Raw genomic sequence first — 24,088 nt, 5'->3', positions numbered from 1 at the left:
TCCTCAGAGGTAAACAATAGAAAATGAGTCAATATGAAGTGAATCTGTAAGTAGAGTTGCAGGCTCAGTAATGTTTCAGAACAATATAAACACAGGAGAAGTCTCTCTCAAGAAAATTTCAGTTGAAATTCTGTGTGCTGATGGAAAGGGTATTAAAACCTTGTTAGCTGAAAGTCTCCTAAGAGCAAATTGAGCTTCCGAGATAACCAACCTGAGAAGAAAGAGAATGCTTTAGATATAAGAAGCCAGAATTGAAGAGCATTAGAAGCAATAGTGGTGGCTATGTTCAAGATGTTGGCAGTGCCTGTCGTGATGGGAAGTCCGCAATCTTGAGATATGAAAGGGAATTTCTCAGACGTAAGCAAAAAACTCAATATTCTCAGCCCCTATCCGAATCACTGAAGTAGTGTTCAGGCCAGGCGGTTAGTCTTCCAATTTTTCATAAATGCCTAAAGGTTTTTGGAATTTAAACTCAAATGGATGTAAACAGGAAGCGAATTAAGATTAGATTACTTACAGTGTGGAAACAGGCCCTTCAGCCCAACAAATCCACACTGACCTGCCGAAGCGCAACCCACCCATACCCCTACATTTACCCCTTACCTAACACTACGGGCAATTTAGCATGGCCAATTCACCTGGCCCACACATCTTTGTGGGAGGAAACTGGAGCAAACCCACACAGACACAGGGAGAATGTGCAAACGCCACATAGTCTGTCGCCTGAGTCGGGAATTGAACCCGGGTCTCAGGCGCTGTGAGGCAGCAGTGCTAACCACTGTGCCACCGTGCCTCCCAAGAGTAAAGCAACTGTGTTCTTTTAATATCTTTAATACAACTAAGGTGAAGAGCAGTTAATAGCACTTATGTCCTAAGATTTTGTACAGTAAAATTATTTTCTTTTAAATGATGAACCTTGTGGATTCAGTCTTTTAGTAAATACCCGAGTTTTCAGATTCTAAATTAATAAACATTGCTGACTTCTGCCAAAATCATAGCAATACTTTAAAATGAATGGACATAGTGAGAGTGAGTTGCAAAACTCACACCAGAATATAGTGCAATCCAATCATTAATCTAATATATTTTGATATTAAAATGTTTTAAAAATATGATTGCCAGTCCCTGAAAGATCTGTGTCTAAAAGATTTGATGCAAGTTGCATAATCTTTCTGAATCAATATAATCTGGATTCTCAAATTCAATTGTGGAGAATAGCAACTTTTGTATTTGTGGATTATGTTTTAAACCTTCTTGGAATGTGAGTATTACTGCTAAGCCAGGGCACAAAATGCTGGGGGCCAGGTCTGGGAGAAGGCATTGTGATTAACTAGCACTGACCTTGATTCACTCTAATGGTGCACTGGAGCTCACATGAAAGTAAAGTAAAAAAGTGTTTGCCTTTCTGCCTGGGATTTCTCCCTTTCCCAGCCTACCATACGCATGGGTTTTTGAGAAGGATGGAGAACGGAAGTGTGAGTGTATTTTCAGCTCATTCTCAGGATTCACACATTCACCCTCCCACTTACATACAAAGTCTCTCACTTTCTCTCTCTCTGTCTGATTGTCTCTGTCTCTCTTTCTCTCTTACAGTAAATTCACATATTTTATAAATTCCTACTTTGGAAATAAAACCAGTCTAATTGAAGATTGGGATAAATCTTTAATACATTGTCTCAGTTGAGATAGAGTAATAGAGTCATAGAGATGAACAGCCTGGAAATTGACCCTTCGGTCCAACTCGCCCATGCTGACCGGATATCTTAACCTAATCTAGTCCCATTTGCCAGCACTTGGCTCATATCCCTCTAAACCCTTCCTATTCATATACCCAGCCAAATGCCTTTTAAATGTTGCAATTGTACTAGCCTCCACAACTTCCTCTGGCAGCCCATTCCATACCCGCATCACTCTCTGCATGAAAAAGTTGGCCCTTAGGTCTCTTTTATTTCTTTCCCCGCTCAACCTAAACCTATGCCCTCTAGTTCTGGACACCCCCACCCTGGGAGGAAAATCTTTGTCTATTTACTCTGTCCATGCCCCTCATGATTTTTTAAACCTCTATAAGGTCACCCCTCAGCCTCTGATGCTCCAGGGAAAACAGCCCCAGCCTATTCAGCCTCTCCCTATAGCTCAAATCCTCCAACCCTAACAACATTCATGAAAATCTTTTCTAACTCTTTCAAGTTTCAGAACATCCTTCCAATAGGAAAGAGACCAGAATTAGATTAGATTACTTACAGTGTGGAAACAGGCCCTTCGGCCCAACAAGTCCACACTGACCCGCAACCCACCAATACATTTACCTCTTACCGAAGACTACAGGCAATTTAGCATGGCCAATTCACCTGACTGTGACATCTTTGGACTGTGGGAGGAAACCGGAGCACCTGCAGGAAACCCACACAGACACGGGGAGAATGTGCAAACTCCACACAGTCAGTCGCCTGAGTCAGGAATTGAACCCGGGTCTCAGGCGCTGTGAGGCAGCAGTGCTAACTACTGTGCCACCGTGCCACCCACCAATATTGCATGCAATATTCCAAAAGTGACCTAACCAACATCCTGTATAGCCATAACATGACCTCCCAACTCCTGTACTCAATACTCTGACCAAAATGAAAGCATATCAAGTGCCTTCTTCACTATCCTATCTACCTGCGACCCAACTTTCAAGGAGCTATGAACCTGCACTCCAAGGTCTCTGTTCAGCAACACTCCTCAGGACTTTACTATTAAGTGTCTAGGTCCTGCTCTGATTTGCTTTCCCAAACTGTAGCACCTCACATTTACCTAAATTAAACTCCATCTGCCACTCCTCGGCCCATTGGCCCATCTGATCAAGATCCCGTTGTAATCTGAGGTAACCTTCTTCGCTCTCTACTACACCTTCAAGTTTGATGTCATCTGCAAACTTAATAACTATACCTCCTATGTTCACATCCAAATCATTTATATAAATGATGGAAAGTAGTGGACCTAGCATGGATCCTTGATGCACTCCACTGGTCACAGGTCTCCAGTATGAAACAACCCTCCATCACCACCCTCTATTTTCTAAATTTGAGCCAGTTCTGTATCCACATGGCTAGTTCTTCCTGTATTACATGAGATGTAACCTCGTTAACCAGCCTTTATTGGGAAATCTTGTCAAATGCCTTACTGAAGTCCATATAAATCACATCCACCACTCTGCCCTCATCAATCCTCTTTGTTACTTTTTTAAAACTCAATCAAGTTCATGAGACATGATTTCCCATGCACAAGGCCATGTTGAATATCCCTAATCAGTCCTTGCCTTTCCAAAGATATGTAAATCCTGTCCCTCAGGACTCACTCCAGCAACTTGCCCACCTCCGAGGTCAGGCTCACTGGTCTATAGTTCCCTGGCTTGCCTTTACCACCTTTCTTAAACAGTGGCACCACGTTTGCCAACCTCCAGTCTTCCGGCACCTCACCTGTGACTATCGATGATACAAGTCAAGGAGCCCAGCAATCACTTCTCTAGCTTCCCACAAAGATTTTGGGTACACTTGATCAGGTCCTGGGCATTCATCCACCTTTATGCGTTTCAAGACATCCTCACCTCCTCCTGTGTAAGATTTTTCAAGATGTCACCATCTATTTCCATACATTTTATATCTTCCATGTCCTTCTCCACACTGATGCAAAATACTTATTTAGTATCTCCCCCGTCTCCTGCTGCTCTACACAAAGGCCCCCTTGCTGATCTTTGAGGGGCCCTATTCTCTCACTAGTTATCACTTTGTCCTTAATGCGTTTGTAAAACCTTGGGATTCTCCTTAAATCTATTTGCCAAAGCTATTTCATGGCCCCTTTTTGCCCTCATTTCCTTCTTGGGTATATTCCTTCTGCCTTTGTACTCTTCTAAGTATCCACTCAATCTATCCTGTCTATACCTGACATATGCTTCCTTCTATTTCTTAACCCTCAATTTCTCTAGTCAATCTAGCATTCCCTACACCTACCAGCCTTTCACCCTGACAGAATACATTGTCTTTGGACTGTGGTTATCTCATTTCTGAAGGCTTCCCACTTTCCAGCCTTCCCTTTACCTGCAAAAATCTGCTTCCAAACAACTTTTAAAAGTTCTTGCCTAATACCGCCAAATTTAGCCTTCCTCCAATTCAGAACTTCAACTTTCAGATTCGGTCTATCCTTTTCCATGACTATTTTAAAAATCAATAGAATTATGGGTTGCTAGCCCCAAACTGCTCCCCCACTGACATCTCATTCACCTGCCCTGCCTTGTTTCCAACAATTTCCCAGGAAATGTCACCTTTTTTATAAAGCCTTAAATTATTTTGAGAATGTGACTTAAAAGAAGTCCTGGGATTTACATATTAATGAACCAAAACCTGCAACCCATTCTAAAAGATGAAAGACTTAACAGTAGTCTAGGTTTGTTCAATATATGATTTCAGATGTTTGACATTGTAGTCTTTTGCTGTAAATTCTGTGTCCTATGATCCTGCTCCACAGCAACTGATGAAGGAGTAGTGCTCCAAAAGCTAGTGCTTCCAAATAAATCTGATGGACTATAACCTGGTGTTGTGTGATTTTTAACTCTCTTTCTTATACAGACACCTTCTCACGCAAATTGCCTCTCACTCATATATTTCTTCCCACACAGACATACTTTTACTTTTTCACTCTTCCTCTCTCTCACTATCTCACACACGCACACTTTTGTCCTTCGTGCCCTATCTGTCTCACTATCTCACACACATATTCTCATACAAATACTTTTGCTCACTTTCTGTAACTCCCCCTTTCTCACTAACACATTCTCTCCCACTATTTCCCTCATACACAGACACACATCTTGCTGCAGTCTCCAAGACTTGTTCTGGGTCAGCTGGATCCAGCCAGAATCTGTTGATATATCGAAAACTGAAGCGGAAGTTGAATTAGGTTGTATCATAGGTGACATGGATGAAACATCTCAGGGAAATAAAAAATGAACATGCTAGAGAGAGAGGCAGCAGATCTGGCAGCATGTGTGGAGAGAGAAACAGAGTTAACATTTTAAATCTAATGACTCCAAAAACTGAACTGGACCAGCCATATCAATTAGTGGCTGTAAGACCAGGTCAGAGATTAAGAATCTTGTCTGGATTAACTCATCTCATGACTCCTCAAAGCCTGTGCATCATCCAAAAGGCACAAGGCAGTGGTATGATGGCCTGAATGAGTGCAACTCCAACAATGTTCTGGATTCTTGACACCATTCATGACAAAACAGCCTGCTTTCTTGGCTCCACATCCACAAACATTCAGTCCCTCCATCACCAATGATCAGTAGCAGCACTGTATACCATTTACAAGACATGGTGCAGGAATTTACCAAATCTTCTGAGATAGTACCTTCCAAACCCATGATCACTAGTGGAAGGACAAGGGCAGCAGAGACATGGGAACAACACCCCTTGCAAGATCCCCTCCAAGCCACTCACCATCATGACTTAGAAATATTTCACCATTCCTTCAGTGTTGCTGAGTCAAATCCTAATGCTTCCTAACAGCACGAGCATCTACCTACAGCACATGGACGACAGCAGTTCAGGAAGGCAATTCACCAGCAGCTTCTCCAGGACAATTGGGGATGAGTTTAGTCAGTGATGCCCAGACCTATAAATGAACAAGTCACACTAGATTTGGAATATTAACACTGTTTTTCTCTCTACAGACACTGCCAGACCTATTGAGTTTCTCCAGCACTTCCTGTTTTTGTTTCATATTTCCAACAGCTACAGTGTTTTGCTTTAATTGAGTGCCATAATGAATGTTTGTGTCACCAAACAAGTCATAATTGAGTCATAAAATCATAGAGATATACATAACAGAAACAGACCCTTCAGTCCATGCCAATCAAATATCCTAAACTAATCTAGTCCCATATCCCAGTACTTGTCCCATATCCCTCCAAACCCTTCCTATACATATACCCATCCAGATCCCACTTTTCTGTTATAATTGTACCAGTTTCCACCACTTTCTCTAGCAGCTTATTCCATACACGCACCACTCACTGCGTGAAAAAATTGCCGCATACATCCTTTTTAAATTTATGCCCTCTCACCCCAAACCTATGCCCTCTCATTCTGGACTTTCCCACTCTGGGAAAAGATCTTGTCTATTTACCTTATCCATGATCCTCATAATTTTATAAACCTCTATAAGGTCACCCCTCAGCCTTCAACGGTCCAGGGAAAATAGCCCCAGCCTATTCAGCCTCTCCCTATCACTCAAACCCTCCAACACTGGCAACATTCTTGCAAATTTTTTTTTCATGTTTCACAACATCCTACTGATAGGAGGGAGACTAGAATTGTAATACCCTCCAATAGTGGTCAAACCAATGTCCTGTACAGCCACAACATGACCTCCCAACTCCTGTACTCAATACTCTGACCAATAAAGGAAAGCATACTAAATACCTTCTTCACTATCCTATCTACCTACGTCTCCACTTTCAAGGAGTTATGAACCTGTACTCCAAGGTCTCTTCGTTGAGCAACAATCCCTAGGACCTTACTATTAAATATATAAGTCCTGGTCTGATTTGCTTTTCCAAAATGCAGCACCTCACATTTATCTAAATTGAACTCCATCTGCCCATCGGCCCATCTGATCAAGATCCCGTTGTAATCTCAGGTAACCTTCTTTGCTGAGCAAAATTAAAGAATCAATGAAAGCCAGGAAGAGTATTTGTTATTCGAGTTGGATTCAGTATAAACTTGGATAGCTCCAGCTGAATAGGACTGGACATGATGCTATGGAATCTACCACGTTCGATTAGAACAAGAATGGTTTGAATCTATTGAATCCGTGGAATATCCCAATGATCTCTGTTATTTGAAGCAGTTGGTTTCCTGTAACTCTATGCAAACGTGTGCACAGTCTTCCCTAGAAACCAGCACAAACGGAGAGGACAAATTACTTCAACATCCAGCATGTCTTGCACTTTTCTGGTAATCTCCTCTCTACCACCTCTGACCTCATAGTCCCCCAGCCCCAATACTGCCCGATTCTACTTGCCCAGGCCAACCCCTTGCCTCCTTATGCTCCTGCCCCACCGAACTCATTTCTTTCGATCTCAATTCCATCCTCTCCCCCTACATTTGGGGCACTAACCATGCCCTTCACCTCTTCAGTAACTTCCAGTTCCCTAGCCCCTAGTGCTTTATCTTCACTATGGATGTACAGTCCTTATACACGTCCATGCTCACAATGACGGCCTTCAGGCCCTCAGCTTCCTCCTCTTCTACAAAGCCATCCAGTCCCCTTCCACCAATACCCTGCTCTGCCTCACAGAACTAATCCTCACCCTTGACAACTTTTCCTTCAACTCTTCCCATTTCCTCCAAATCCAGGGGGCGTTCATGGACATGAGGATGGGCCCTAGATATGGCTGCCTGTTTGTTGGCTATGTCAAACAGTCCCTCATTAGTACCTACACATTAGCCGTTACATCAATGACTGCATTGGTGCTGCATCCTGTACCCAGATTGAACTGCAGCAGTTCATTGACTTTGCCAACAACTTCCATCCACTCTTAACTTAACATGGTCCATCTCAGACACCTCCCTCCCCTTTCTTGACCTCTTTGCTTTCATCTCCAGCAATAGTCTACCATCAGACTTTTATTATAAACCCACAGACTCCCATAACTACCTCCTCCCTCCCAGTATCCTGCAAGAGCTCCAACCCATTTTTCCAGTCCTCGGATGAGGAGACATTCTACTCCCATGCATCCCAGATGTTCACCTATTTTGAAAAACATGCTTTTCCTCCTCTGTCATCCAGACAGCCATCCACTGTACCACCTCCATTCCCTGTTCCACTGCTCTAAACTTTATCCCTCCAAACGCAATAAAGAGAGGGTCCCTCTTGTCCTCACCTTCCACCCCACCAGTCTCCGCATCCAACGTATCAACACTTCCACCAACTCCAACTAGACCCCACCACCAAGAACATCTTCCCCTCCCCACCCCTCTCTGCCTTCAACAATCCTTGGTTTGAGCCACTCTCCCCACCGACCCCCCCTGAACCCCCAGGTACCTTTCCTGCAACTGGAAAAGATGCAAAACCTATCAGCACACCACCTCCCTCACCTTCATGCAGGGTCCCAAACAGCCCTTCCAGGTGAGGCAGAAGTTCACCTGCTTCTCTTCTAACCTAGTTTACTGCATCAGGTGCTCCCGATGTGGTCTTCTCTACATCAGGGAGACCAAACATAAACTTAGGGAACGGTTCACTGAACATCTCAGCCAGACCCACAGGAGCCGACTGGATCTCCCAGTCACCATCCATTTTAATTCCCCTTCCCACTCCCTTTCTGATGTGACCATCCTCAACCTCCTTCATTGCTACAGTGAATCAGACCGCAAATTAGAGGAACAATGCCTCTTTTCTGCCTGAGCAGCCTACAGCCTGGAGTACTCAACACTGAGTTCTCCAATTTCAAATAACCTCCCTTCCCCTCCCTTAGTGGGCGGCACGGTGGCACAGTGGTTAGCACTGCTGCCTCACAGCGCCTGTAGACCTGGGTTCAATTCCTGACTCAGGCGACTGACTGTGTGGAGTTTGCACGTTCTCCCCGTGTCTGCGTGGGTTTCCTCCGGGTGCTCCGGTTTCCTCCCACAGTCACAAAGATGTGCGGGTCAGGTGAATTGGCCAAGCTAAATTGCCCGTAGTGTTAGGTAAGGGGTAAATGTAGGGGTATGGGTGGGTTGCGCTTCGGCGGGTCGGTGTGGACTTGTTGGGCCGAAGGGCCTGTTTCCACACTGTAAGTCTAATCTAATCTAATCCAACCCCCAACTCTCTTTCCAGCACCTCCTCCTCCCTTCTAATTCACTTACTGACCCTCCCGCCGACCAACCAACCGCCGAACTCTCTGCCTGTGTTCACCTATCACCACCTCATCACTCCGCCTCTCTCCCCTCCCAAAACCTTCCCCAAACCCCCTTTATCTGCACCTCCCTTCAGCCCTACCCCCAGTCCTGAAGAAGGGTTATACCCAAAACATTGACTTCTGCACCTCCTGATGCTGCCTGCCTTGCTGTGTTCTTGCAGCCTCCTACCTGTCTACTTTGGATTCCAGTATCTGCAGTATTTTTTTGTCTCGCACAATACATGCAACAATATTCATGAGTCTATTGGCTGGATTTGAAGCGCTCATTGTAGCTGGCCGCAGTCTAACCATTGAGTAGAAAAACTCTTGAGTCCAAGCTACTCTTTCAACTCGAGCATGTTTTTCCAACATCAACTTTCCACCACCTAGAGACGAAAGTGCCAGGAAATAGTTAAACAAAACCAGCTCACTTCACTGAATAATGTACGTCAAAAATATTCATTCCAAGGACAGTTCTCTGCATGAAAGTATGTGGAAGGATTCACAATTATTAATAAGAGAAGTGACATCTATTGCCTGGCTCGTGCCTTATCATTCGGTAAAACCGCAAAGGTGGTGTGTCTACAATGAACTTACTGCTCCAAGTGTTATCGAGTGCCGGATCTATTGCACTGAATGATATAATTTATTTCTGAGAGTGTATTGAGAAGTGTTTAAATATGATGCAAGCAGCCAGAGTGATTTTATTCCACAAGAGATACTAACTAATGTAAACATATTAGTTATTCTTATGAGACACAAATATGTACATGCCATATTTCAATAAAATGCACCTTGTAGGTTAATTATATTCACACCAGTCACATTGCAGTGTTGTTTGGCTTTTCACTCAAGCTTAATTATTCTAATTTGATGATTTGATTGCTGGCATGATAAAAACCTGCATGTTTTCTTTCTGTGTTCTGTCAATCTGCCAAAGCATGTGAGCAACAAAGTAAGTTAAAGCATTGTAAAATATTTTGGTAATTGTCCAAAGTATTTAATCTTGTACGTCAATTGTTAATAAAGCATTTCAGAGGTCTGTAAGTGTAGTTAAGCAGCCCTGATGTTAACACGCAATCTTTCTCTAACATGGTGCCAGGAAACCTGAAAACTATGACAGTTGTTCAGTAAACTCTTTCACTTTGGGATAAAGGTCAAACAACATCAATGACCCACCTTGCAGCTACTTTCAAAGGGTTTGTCTGGAGGAAGAGGAACTTTGTGTACTTCATTAATTTCACAGATCACATGTCATCCCTTAAAAAGTTGGCTGTATCATCTTACCAGATGTGAGAATGAGTCAGGAATGAAGGCAAATATTATCAGAATAGAAAAAATACTACAAATACTAGTCTAGAATACTAAAGGGTCAGTGTGGACTTGTTGGGCCAAAGGGCCTGTTTCCATACTGTAGGGAATCTAAAAAAAGTCTTAAGGAGCTAAAATTTAATCCTTCAGTAGACCTGAGTGCCTATATCTAAGGTTTGAGCAGCCAAGATAGTGGAATGCTGGCTGTGATTTTCCAAAATTCCCCAGATTCTGCAACCCTTCCAGCAGATTAGAGTTAGTGAATGTGACAGGGTTGTTCAAGAAAGGAGGGAGAGAGAAAACGGAACGACAGACCCAGGTAGTCTGATATCAGTTGTCAGGAAAGTGATGGAGTCTAACGTGAAGGGAGACTCAACAAGGCACTTAGTAAATCATGGCATGATCAAAGAAAATAAGTGTTGTCACTGAAGGAAAATCATGACTGGGAAGTTTATTAGAACTTTTTGAGGATTTGACGAGCAGGTGAAAGTTAGAGAACAGGAACAAGTGGATTTAGAGATACTTAGATTTCCAAATGGCACTTTATAAGGTGCCATACTGAATGTTAATCAGCAAGGTATGGGTTCTTGGAGTTGTGGACAATATGTTAGCATGAACACTGGATTGATTAATGGGCTAGAGGCAAAGTATATGGATAAGTGGACTATTTTCAAGTTGGCAGGCTGTGAATGGTGGAGTGCCACAAGCAACAGTGCTATTTACAACCTTATATTACTAATCTAAATGAAGTGACAGATGTTAATGTATCCTAAGTATGTGTATGATACGGAGGTAGGCTGAAACACAAATTGCAAGGAGGACACTGAGAAACTGCAATACACTCAGCAGCAGTCATGACTGTCCCTCGACTAAAGGATGAATTCTATTCAGAATCATAGAGGCCCTACAGTGTGGAAGCAGGCCATTCAGCCCATTCAGTTCCCATCAAACCTCCGATGAACATCCCACCCAGACTGACACTCTTACCTTATCTGACAAATATCATGGATATTTTGTCAGATCCATGAAGGTAACAAAACGTTTCTGGTGCTGTCTTCAATGTGTCTGGCAGCAAATACCAAATCCAAGGTCCCTTTGAAATGCAGCATAGCAATGCGTGATTTTTGGGTCAAATGAGTAGACAACAAGATGGTGAGTGCAATATAATGAGGGAAAGCGTGAGGTCATTCAGTTTGGTCATAAGAACAGAATATTTACGAAAACTTATAAACGATGTTTAGAGAAATGATAGTGTACTCATATGAAGCACACATACAGCGAGCAATTTGGAAGATGACTATTGACATGCCATATGCAAATTACATATTAACATTAATTAATTGTAAGGTGATTGGAGTATAGGAATAAAGACTCCACATTTGAGGAAGAATATATTTGTATTTCACCTCTGTAGAGAAGGTTCAGTATATTAGTACCTGGAATGAGAGACTTGTTTTATGGTGAACAGTTGAATAATTCTGGCCTATATCCTCTGGAGTTTAAAGAAATGAAAAGTGGATCCCATTAAAGCATATAAGATCCTGAAGGGGCTTCACATGATAGATACTGTAAGATTGTTTTTGCCGTCTGTAATTCTAAAACATAGTGCACAGTGTCTCAGGATAAGGTATTGTTTAGGACTGAGATGAAGTAAACCTTTTCACTCAAAGATTTAAATACTGGGAATGTTCTACTCCAGAAGATTATAGATGTATTTGATGCTGGGATTGAGAGATATTTGATGTCTTGAGGAATCAAGGATATGAGGATTGGGCAGAAAAGTAAAATGGAAGCACCAAATCAGCCTCACTCCTGTTAGAGACACTCAATGGCATTTATTGATTATCCATGCTCCTATTCTTCATTAGGTTAGATTATTTACAGTGTGGAAACAGGCCCTTTAGCCCAACAAGTTCACACCGACCCTCTGAACAGCAACCCACCCAGACCCATTCCCCTACATTTACCCCTTCATCTAACACTGTGGGCAATTTAACATGGCCAATTTACCTAACCTGCACATTTTTGGACTGTGGGAGGAAACTGGAGCACCCAGACGAATCCCACACTGACATGGGGAGAATGTGCAAACTCCACACAGACAGTTGCCTGAGGCAGGAATTGAACCTGGGTCTCTGGCACTGTGAGGCAGCAGAACTAACCACTGTGCCATCCTGTTCCTTAAGTGTTGCAGAAGGTGGTAAATGATTGGGAAAGTCAGGCAGAACAATACTGACTTGTAATAGGCATTCCTCTACAAACAGGGTAAAAAATGAGGTCTGCAGATGCTGGAGATCACAGTTGAAAATGCGTTGCTGGTTAAAGCACAGCAGGTCAGGCAGCATCCAAGGAATAGGAAATTCGACGTTTTGGGCATAAGCCCTTCATCAGGATTCCTCTACAAACAACAAAATAGTGACTCTGATTTTTTGCAGTGAATTCTGCTTGAAAGGCCCTTAGTCTCAGGCAGTGCATAAGAGGCCCTTCTGCCCATCAAATCTACCTCATAATGTGAGAAATACTTGACCTTCAACCTCATCCCATTTACCAGCACTTGGCTCACAGCCTTACATATTATGCAGTACCGAGTGCTCACCTAAGTACTTTTTAAAGGATTTGAGACAATTCACCTCCACCACCCTCCCAGGCAGGACATTCCAGACTGGCACCATCCTCTGGGTAGAAAGGTTTTTCTTCACATTCCCCCATAACCCTCCTGCCCCTCACCTTGAACCTGTATGCCCTCATGACCGACCCTTCAACTGAAGGGAACAGCCACTCCTTATAAACTCTATCCATGCCCCTTAAAATGTCGGACACCTCCATCGGATCAGCCCCCAGTCTTCTCTGCTCCAATTAAAATAACCCAACCCCATCTAACTTTTGTGCAAACTAAATTGTCCACCCCTGGTAGCATCTGGTGAATCTCCACTGCACCCATTCAGTGCAATCACATCCCTCTTATAATGTGGCCACAGTGTCACACAGTACTTTGCTGTGCTCTCACCAAAGTTTGATACAACTCCATGCTTCCATGCTTTTGTAATCAATGCCTTGATTTGATAAAAGCAAGCATCCCACAGGCCTTTTTCATCTCAAATGGCCTTTACTAACATGCCATTCCATCTTCAAAAATATAGGGACAAACAGTTCAAGGTCCCTTTGTTCCACAGAACTGCCTAGTGTCATTCCATTCATTTTCAAATTTATTCCTTCCAAAGTCTATCACCTCACACTTTTCAGGGTTAAATTCCATCTGCCACTTCTCTGCCCATTTTACTATCCTGTTTGTATCGTCTTGTAAGCTGAGATACTCAACCTCATTGTAAGCTACCCAACCAATCTTTATATCATCCTCAAACTTACCAATCTAACATCACCCCCACCCAGTCATCAGTGTCATTTTTTTTTCCTTCATTCACGGGATTTTCGCAGGTTAGACCAGCATTTTATTGCCTGTCCCTAATTTCCTAGAGGACATTTAAAGAGTCAACCACATTACTATGGATCTGCAGTCACATGTAGGCCACACCAGGTAAGAAGGGAAGATTTTCTTTCCTAAAGAACATCAGTGAGACCATGGCAGGATTTGAAAGCAGGTCAAAACCTAGATCTCTGGATTAATAGTCTACCAACAATACCACCAGGCCATCTCTGCCCCAAATTTATATAAGTGATAAATAACCCAGCACAGTTCCCTGTGGCTCACCAGCGGACACTGGTTTCCAGTCACTAAATCAGCCTTCTGTTATTGCCTGCTGTCCCCCGTGACTGAGCCAATTTTGAGTTCACTTTATCAAATTATCCTGTATCCCATGTGCAAATGTTTCCTTAATAAGTTTATATGTAGGACCTTGTCCAAGGTTTTACTGAATCTACATAAACTATATTAAATACAGCACTCTCATCTATACATCTGTTCACCCCTTCAAAAATTTCAATCAAATTTGTTAGCCATGACCTCCTTCTGACAAAGCCATGTTGACTATCCCTGATCAAACCTTACCTCTTCAAATGGAGCTAGATGCTCTCCTTCAGAATTTTCTCCAATTGTTTCCCTAACATTGACTTGAGATTCATTGGTCTATAGTTTTCTGGCTTATCTTGCAATCCTTCTCAAATATTGGAACCACATTAGCTATTTCATCCTCTGGAATTTTCCTCGTGCCTAGAGGGGAATTAAAAAATTGGATAGGTGCCCCTGCAAACTCCTCCTTTGCCTCACGCAGTAACCAGGGACACAATTTATCACAAGATAGAGATTTGTCTATTTTTAAGCCTGCTAACACCTCCTATACCTTTCCTTCCATATGTCAATTTGCTCAAGTGCCTCGCAGTCTGTTCTCCTGGGTTGTGTCCCTTCATCCATGCTGTCTTGGGTGAAGACAATGTGATGGGTTGGTTCAACACTCTATTAATGTTCTCTGGCTCCACCCATAGATTGCCGCTTGATCCCAAATGGACCCCAATCCTTCCCTGCTTAATATCTTCCCATTGATATACTTATAGAATATCTTGGGGATTTTTTCCTCCTTTTAGCAGACAGAGCTTTCTCATATCCCTTCTTTGTTTTCCTAATTGCTTTCTTAAGCTCCACCCTGCACTTTCTATACTTCAATAATGCACCTGCTGATTTGTTCGTCTAGTACCTGCTAAAAGCCTCTCTTTTCCCTCTCATAGTATCCTGAATATCTCTGGTCATCCATGGTTCTCTGGGCTTTAGTCCTTCCATTTTTCCTGTTTGAACGCCCCCACTGCTCTTCAGTAGATTTTCCCACGGGCAGCTGTTCACAGTTTATCTTGGCCAGATCCTGCCTTAGTTTTCTAAAATCCGCTCTCTATAATAACTGACTAGCAATGTGACTGCCCTCTTTTTTATTGCTAAGCTCTGCTCATAAAGCTTCATTTGATATTGCCGCCAAGATATCATATTTCTTTACTGCAGTAACTGTCCTTTTAACAAATAGTGCAATGCCTCCTCCTGTTTTAGCCCCTCCCCAATCTTGTCTGAAGATTCTATATTGCAGAATGGTGAGTTGCCAACCCTGTTCCTCCCTCAAGCACATCCCTGTGGTGGTTACTACATCACATATCCATGTGTCAATCATCACCCTTAACTCATCTTGTGTCAATATGTGATGGTTACTATATCATTCATTCTTTGTCAATCATCACCCTTTACTCACCTGCTTTGCCTGTTATATTCCTGGCATTAAAGTAAAGACCATCCAGCCTTGCTTCACTCCCTTGAAAATTAATACAGCCACACTGCCTCTAACTTGATTGTTTTCCTGTATTATTCAGTGCTCTTATTCTGCCAACGGTCTGTGTCTCCTCCCTCTGTTGAATTATTTTAAACTCCTCCCGATAGCCCAGCAAGTCAACCTACAAGAATGTTACTTCTGGTTCAGAAGTAGACCATCCCACTTGTATAGATCCTACCTTCCCCATGAATGTTCCCAGAGATCCAGGAACTATCCTCCCCTGCACCAACTGTTAAAGCCATGCATTCAGCTGCACTGTTCTCCAATTTCTGAGCACGCTAGCATTTGGCATTGGGAATAACCCAGAGATTACAGTCTGAGAGGAGCTGCTTTGTAGTCTGTTGTCTCTTTGAATTATTGATGCAAGACCTCATCCTTCTCTACCTTTGTCTTTGATGCCAACATGTACCATGACCTCTGCTTTATTATCCTCCTCCTTTAGGATGCCCTGCAGCCATTCAGTGACATCCCAGACATTAACATCAGGGAGGCAACCCACCATCCTGGAGTCATGTAGGCAGTAGAGCCTATCTGTTCTCTTAACTCCAGAATCCCCTATTACTATTTTCCTTCTAGTCATCCTTCCTTTCTACACACGTTTGCTGATTTTCTGTCTGCACTCTCTGGAGGAGCAAATGCCCACATCAGCTTCCAACCTGGAATACTGATTTGCGAGCGGGACCCTAGGGGACTCCTGAACCACATGCCTGTTTCTCTTGGACTGCCTGATGGTTACACATTCCCTTCCTTCTCTCGGCATTCAATGCAGTTTTCACCGAAACAAACTGCAATAAGAATGACTTTGCTGTAATGCCTTCTGCAGGGATCTGGGATTTGCATAAAAGTAATTGTTTATCTCCAAAAACAGATGATAAAAATGAATGATGAAGCGTGCAGGATATGAACCAGAAAGTGTTAGTTAAAAAGGTTAATTAAATTCCAAATCAGGTATAGAAAGCAGAATAAAACAAAGAGGAAAAGGAGATTAAGATGCATTGCTAAAATTATTAGTTTGATATTTTACAATCTCAAATAAAATTCAAAGAATGCAAATACACAATTAAAGATGATAGTCAGTTCTACAGTAGTAGCTGGCATTAATTTGGATTTCTCATAACATTAAAATCATCGAAATGTAATTTGATGTCACTCTATGTATTTGAATGCGGGGTTTCTTAGTGAGATACAGTGTTTCAAAACTTCTGGAGGAGCAGCGCAAATAAGGCAACAGTGCTCTGATTTCATATTTCACTGCACATGTACCATTGCCAAATGATGCTCTCCATGGGTCGAACAATATTGTGAGCAGCCTTGGGCCTCTTCACTAAGGAAGGATGTGCTGCCATTGGAAGGGGTCCAGAGGAGGCTTACATGAATGATACTGGAGATAAAGGGCTTGTCATATGAGGAGCGATTGAGGGCATCTTGATCTGTGCTTGATAAAGTTTAGGAGGATGAAGGGTTGTTCTGACTGAATTTACAGAATACTGAATGTGGATGAAATGTTTCCATTAGCAGGAGTGACTAGGACTCAAGGACACAGCCTCAGAGTGAATGAACTGAGATAAGAAATTAGAACTGAGATAAGAAATTTCTTCAGCCAGGTAGTAATGAATCTGTTGAACACAATGCAGTAGAGGGCTGTTGAGGCCAAGTTATTGAGTGTACTTAGGACTGAGGCGGATAGGTTCTTGATTGATAAGGGGATCAAGGGTTTCGGGGAGGAAGCAGAGGAATGCGGTTGAGAAACTTGTTGGCCATGATCGAATGGCAGAATGGACTTGATGGGCTGAATGGCCTAATCCTGTTCCCATATCTTATAGTCTAACATTGGACATCAACCAGGACCGTGTTAAAATATTCAAATCAAAATGAAACAAAGACATACATGTGGATTTTGCCAGCAGGTGAGCTGAGGCTGAGATGGAGGCAATTAATAAAATTGAAAATAAACACCTCAGTGATAGTTTAAACATGTGGAAGAATGCTCACTTTGGAATAGGTCACAAAAGGTCAGCTTGAGCCTTAGGCAGTTGCCAGGGAATGGGTTTGTGTTAGTGTGTAGGGAAAGGGATTTGAAGATGTGGATCAAATGCAATAGCTTCTGTCCAGGATTCAAAGCAGGACATTTCTGTTCACTTCAGGATTGGAGTGGGACAAGCCAGCTGACAATTTAGAGATAGTGAAGGGGGTCACAAGAGTTGCTTGTAAGATGGAACTGGACATCATCAGTGTACACATGAGAATTGTTGCTGTGTCTTTCAGATGATGTTACCAAGGGACATGTCAATCAGAAACAGCAGGAAGACAAGACAGCAGAGCCATTGATGTGGGAAAGACAAGAGAAGTTTCTGATGGCAATTCTCCAGCTATAATTAGATAGATAAGAATGGAACCAGGCAAACACATCCTTACCCTGCTGGAACCATGGAGAAGAATTGAAGGAGGATGCTCTGATAGCCACATTTGCTACTGCAGACTGGTGGAGAAGGATGAAGAGGGTTAGTTTAATTTTGGCAAAGATACATAGGGTGTTAACAGTGATGTTGATAGGAGCTGTTTTGGTATCATGGTATCCCCAGAAAAGATCATAAAGCTCAGTGAATGGCCAGGATACAAAAGCTGTGACCACAAATGTTCCTGCTTGTCAGTTGTTTTTTTGAGTGACTTATTGCATATTACGTTATTTAAGCTAAAAGGAAAAGGAATGAAAAGGCAAAAAAAGAGATTAAAGGAAATTAAACCAGTCAGACTACATGACATTAACTATTACAATATCAAACTCTGCCCTATCAACCCTATAAGGTACTCCTTATCAACTTCAGGGGGCCAGTGCCAAAATTTGGAGAACTGTCACACAGACTAGTCAAGCAGTAGCCTGACAGTCATATCCATAGATTCATACCTTACCGACAGGTGGCACCGTAGTATACAACCAGAGAGAGCTACACCAGAAGTCCTCAACATTGTTTATCTCATGGAATCAGCTCAAACATGGGCAAGGAAACCTCCTGCTAATTAATAGATAATCCGCATAAAGCAACATTCACACAAGGGCCAAGCATTGACCACCTCCAAAAAGAGAGAATCTAACCACTGCTCTTTGAAATTCAATGGCATTACTATCACCGAATCCCCCATTATCAACATCCTGGGGGTTGTCCATCAACCAGAAACTGAATTGGACAAGCCGTATAAACACTGTGGCTGCAAGAACAGTTCAGAAGTTAGGAATCCTACAGCGAGTAACTCATCCCGTGACTCAGGAAATTCTGTCCACCATCTATAAGACACAAATCTGGAGAGTGATGGAATACTCTCCATTTGCTTGGATGAGTGCAGCTCCAAGCTCAAGTTCTAGGATAAAGCAACCCACTTGACTGGCATTATAAAAATTCACTGCCTCCACCACTGATGCTCAGTAGCAGCAGTGTGTACTATCTAAAGGTGCATTGCAGAAATCATCAGCACCTTTCAAATCCATGACCACCACGATCTACAAAGGTAAAGGTGATACATAGGAAAACAAACACCTGTAAGTTCCTATCTAAGCGACTCAACATCCTGATAAAGAAATATATCAAGATGATGGCGGGGTAGGGTTCTTGAGCTGGGGTTTATTCACTTTGACTGCTTTTCTTCTATCTTCTTACATACCCTGAGCTCAGTGGCTGCAAGGACCTCCAGCATGGACCCGAGTGTGGGCCCTAGGGCGGACTCAAGTGGGTCCAATGTGGACCTCATGGCGGTGGCAAGGGAGCCCAGCACAAACTCAAGTTTTATCAGTACAGTGAGCCCAGCATGGACCTCTTGGCAATATCGAGTGTTCCTATTTACTCTTCTGAGCCTAGGGCATCAGAATTGGCAGTTGCTACATCAACGGGGATGACATCATTGGGGTATGCGCAACGGTGAAAGATGGCACCTGAGGATTAGTAACTTTGGCATTGGTTGGATCTGGTGGTGATTGCAGCAAAGTGGTGTTGGAAGGGCATCACAGTGACATTGACAAGGTGTGTCCAACAGTGAGAAATGCAACTCTGACATTGGCTGGTCCAGTGCAGGCAGCAGTGAGGTGGCAGTGCAGGACAGTTAGCCCAGTGGTGAAAGGTAGTGCCTAAAGAGTGGCGACTTCAACGCAGGTTGGTTCTGGTGTAGATAGCGGTGAGGTGGTGGAGGAGGAATGGTGACACAAGCATTACTGATGATGAGCTGGCTTAGGACTGATAGACTCTCTTTAAGCTATCTCTTCCGGTATTTCTTTCTTATTCTTAAAGCTATTCAAAATGGCAGTGGATCGTAGTGACTGTGGAAAAGTTTTTCACAGTATTTTTCATTTTTTCTCACTGCAAAATAAACGTGACAATAAAATCATTAAATCTAAAATAAAATCATTCACTCAATCTGTTTCTTTGGTGTTACTGGATCGAGATGCTGGAAAACCCTTCCTTTCAGCATTGTGGGTCTATCCACACCAAATGAACTGCAGTGGTGCAAGAAAGCAGCTCAGTACCTCATTTTCAAGGGCAATTAGACACAGACAACAAATGCTGGCCCCGTCAGCAAAGTTCACACACTTTGTAAATTTACTTACAAATCTATTACCTTGAAAAGTATCATTCAGGTTTATTAATCAATTACCAAATTTATTGACCTTGTGGTTGCATTGAAATATAATCATTAATTGTCTTCAAATTCAAACTTTCAGAATTCAACAAATAATGCCATGCTTTGTAACATATTCATAAAATTGTTTAAGCTGGTCTGCTGTGAAAAACAACATGAACAACTCAAATCAGAACAGAAGACTGGAGAAATAGTTGCTTCCTTTCATTAAAAATAAACACTTTAACTTAAAGGTACTTTGGTCAAGATGTGACTTGTAGATATCTAGCAACTAGTATACATTGAAATTACCTCAGTTTCCTAATCCTAATTTACTGTTTTCATCCACACCTCTGCGCTATCATCAGTGCTGCTTTGAACACAGAAACATTAGGCTTAGGGTATCACATCCAATACTTTTTCCCATTGTGACCCCATTTTGAAAACTGCCATAATTCCAAAGTTGTGAGAGTGGTGGTGGGGTGGGGGTGACTTGAGAGACCAGTGAGAACCGAGATGGAGTAACAGCTGGAACAAAAAACAAAACGGATTTCAGGGTAAGAACCATTTCACTTAGGGCTCCAGAATGGCTATGCCCACGATGAGAAAAAATACTGCTAGATTTTAAAGGGACTACAGTTGTTAGCAATTGGTCAAAGTCTATGTCAGCCATTGCTGTCTTGGTGTTCATGATCCCAAAATGTCAGCTTGCAACCAACCCAACATTTGGGAAGGCCTGACTTAGGAGCTGCAGTAGATAATTTGCCCCTTTGACTCTGCTCTGTGACTCAATGGGTGATCTGGTTGTTGTCTTAACTCTATCTTCCTCATTAACCACCTTCAATCAAAAATTTATCTAGCTCTGGATTGAATAAATTCAGTAACGCAGCATCTATAGTTTTCTGCAGAAGAGAATTACACAGTCTAATGACCCTCTGAGAGAGAGAAAAAGACTCTCGTCTCTTATATGTGTCATCTGTTTCTAGTTTCCACCACAGGATGAAACATCCTCCTGGTATCCACACCATCTCAAGTCCCCTCAGGACTGTGTGTTTTTCAATAAGATCTCCCTTCGTTCTTCAAAACTCCAATGCTACATCCCCAAACCATTCAACCTTTATTTCAGACAATACCCTTCATCCCAGTCAAGTGAACCTTCTTTGAATTGCTTTCTAATGCATTTACAGCTTTTTCCAAATGAAAGCTGAATATTGCACACAGTACTGCAGATGTAGTCTCACTATATTTCTGCAGTAAATCATTATTATTCTTATATTCCATTCCCTTGCATTAACAATAGCATTTCATTTGCCTTCCTGTTGAATCCATATGCTCACATTCTTATGATTTTTATACCAGAGCACCCAAACCTAACGATACAATTGAGTTCTGCTGCCAGTTTCCATTTATGTAGTAAACTGCATTTTTGTTCTTCCAAAGTAGACCAGTTCACACTTTCCCACATTATACTTTATCTGTCTTTTTATTCTCATTGCCTTAATGTGTCTGTATCACTTTGCAGACTCACTAACTCCTTTTGACAACTAATTTTCCTATCCATGTTGGTATCATTGGCAACTTCAGCTAACATGGATTGAGTCCACTCATCCAAGTTATTCATAGAAATTAGAGATCCTCTTTTAATATAGAGATGAGGGGACTTCGGTTTCTCTCAGAGGTTTGTATGATGGTTTACCTCAGGAACTCTTTACCTCAGAAGGTAGAGGAAGCAGAGTAATTGAATATTTTTAAAGTTGAAGTAGATTTGTGTTAGATAAGGAAACAAATAGTTATCAGGGATTGATGGGGATATGGAATTTGGAACACAAGCTGATCAGTGATGATTTTATTAAATGACAGAGCAGGCTTGAAAGCCAAATGGCCTACCTTTGTTCCAAACTTGAATAATTACTTGAGGCTCCAGCACTGATCCCTGTGGCGGTCCATTAGCTTTTGTTTGCTAGCGAAAAAATGATCCATTTATCCCTACTTGGCATTTTCTCTTGGCATTTTCTCATAAAAATTATTTTTCTTTACTCGCATGTTATCCCTTACATCTATCTTGTGTAGGAACTTTTGATGTTGTATCTTACTAAATGCCCTTTGGAGATTCAAGTACACCACATCTACAGGTTCCCTTTATCCGTATTCCTCAAAATGTGTTAAGAAATTAGTTAAACATGATTTGCCTTTCACAAAGCCACATTGTCTATACCTGATCACATTACGATATTCCAAGTACTACATCCTGTTATAACTTACTTATTAATCGATTTGAGCACCTTCATGATGACAGATGTTAGGCTAACTAGCCTACAGTCTCCTTTCAGTATCTTTTCCTTCTTGAACCCAAGTATTAAAAATACTTTTTCTATCTGCTGCATTTCCAGAATCTAAAGAAATTAGGAAGAAATTAGAAAGATATTAGAATCTAAGGAAATTACCATGGTATCCATTATTTCTGCCTCCACTTCTTTTAGGATCCTAGGTACAGGTTATCCGGTCCTTGGGACTTCTCAGCCTTTAAATTTCCCTGCACTTTTCTCTTGCTGATGGTGAGGGTTTTATGTTCCTCCCCCTAGTCACCTCTTGATTTTCAATATCTTGGAGAAGGATATAGTTTAATGCTATTTGTTTAGCAAATTACAATTATCGAACATTTTTGATTTACTTGTGGAACCTGAGCGTTGCTGACTGGCCAGTATTTATTGGAATTCCAGGATTTTGACTGAGCAAGAGTGAAGGAATGATAACACATTTCCAAGTCAAGACTGTGAGTGGCTTGGAGGGGGAACTTGTTTGTGGTGGTGTTCCCATGTATCTGCTGCCCATGTCCTTCTAGGTGGAAGTTGTCATGGATGTGGGTGCTGCTATCTGAGGATTTTTGGTGAATTTCTGCATTGCATCTTGTAGATAGTACACATTGCTACTACAATGTATTGATGGATGTGGTACCAATCAAGTGGGCTGTTTTGTCCTGGGTGGTGTCCAGTTTCTGAAATGTTATTGGAGTAGTAACTATTCAGGGCAAGTGGGGAGTATTTCATCACATTCTAGACTTGTGCCTTTGGGGAATCAGGCAGTGAATTATTTGCCACAGCATTACTAACTTCTGGCATACTCTTGTAGTCACTCTGTTTATGTGGTAAGTCTAGTTGGGTTTCTGGTCAATGGTAATTCCAAGGATGTTGATAGTAGGAATTTCAATGATGATAACACCATTTAATGCCAATCGGCAGTGATTGTTTTTTATTGAAGATGGTGATAGCCTGCTGTTTGTGGAGCTTGAATGGTACTTGCCACTTATTAGTCCAAGCCTGGATATTTTCCAGATCTTGTTGCATTTGACTGCTTCAGTATCTGTGGAGTGGTGCTGAACGTTGTATAATCATCAGCAAACATTCCATTTCTGAACATATGATGGAGGGAAGGTCATTGATAAAGCAGATGAAGATGGGTGGGCCAAAGACACTAAAAGGAACTCCTGCAGAGATGTCCTGGAGCTGAGATGAATTACCTCCAATATCCACAACCATCTTCCTCTGTGCCAAGTATGACTCCAGCCATCAAAAAGTTTGGCCTTTGATACCTGTTGAGTATTTCTGTGGCCACTTTTATTCTCCAAAGTTATTGTGAATATAATTACAAGTACATTTTATATGTTATAAAATGAGTTGGTCTTGCCTTGGACTTTGTGAATGTATAAAGGTCTATAAACATGCAGTTATTAACCACATAGAAAGATTGTAAGCTGCATCAGTTTAGGAAAATTTATAGAAGTACTTCATCTCTCAAATTTGTGGCAGGAGGAATTGCAAGGGAATTGGAGTGACAGGTTTTATTGATTAACTCTTAGTGATCAATCAAGAGACCAGTACTGGATTTTCGTGGTCAAAATTTTGTTTTCTTCTTTAAATAATTCATTTTATAAATAAAGCCACTAAATAAGTTAACTTGTTATAGAAAATGGTCAACATTGTTTGTGTTAGCA

The sequence above is a fragment of the Hemiscyllium ocellatum genome, chromosome 10 (genome assembly GCF_020745735.1).
Source record: "Hemiscyllium ocellatum isolate sHemOce1 chromosome 10, sHemOce1.pat.X.cur, whole genome shotgun sequence".
In the NCBI taxonomy this organism is placed as follows: Eukaryota; Metazoa; Chordata; class Chondrichthyes; order Orectolobiformes; family Hemiscylliidae; genus Hemiscyllium; species Hemiscyllium ocellatum.
The sequence above is the reverse complement of the archived record's forward strand: the minus strand, read 5'-3'. Positions refer to the sequence as shown.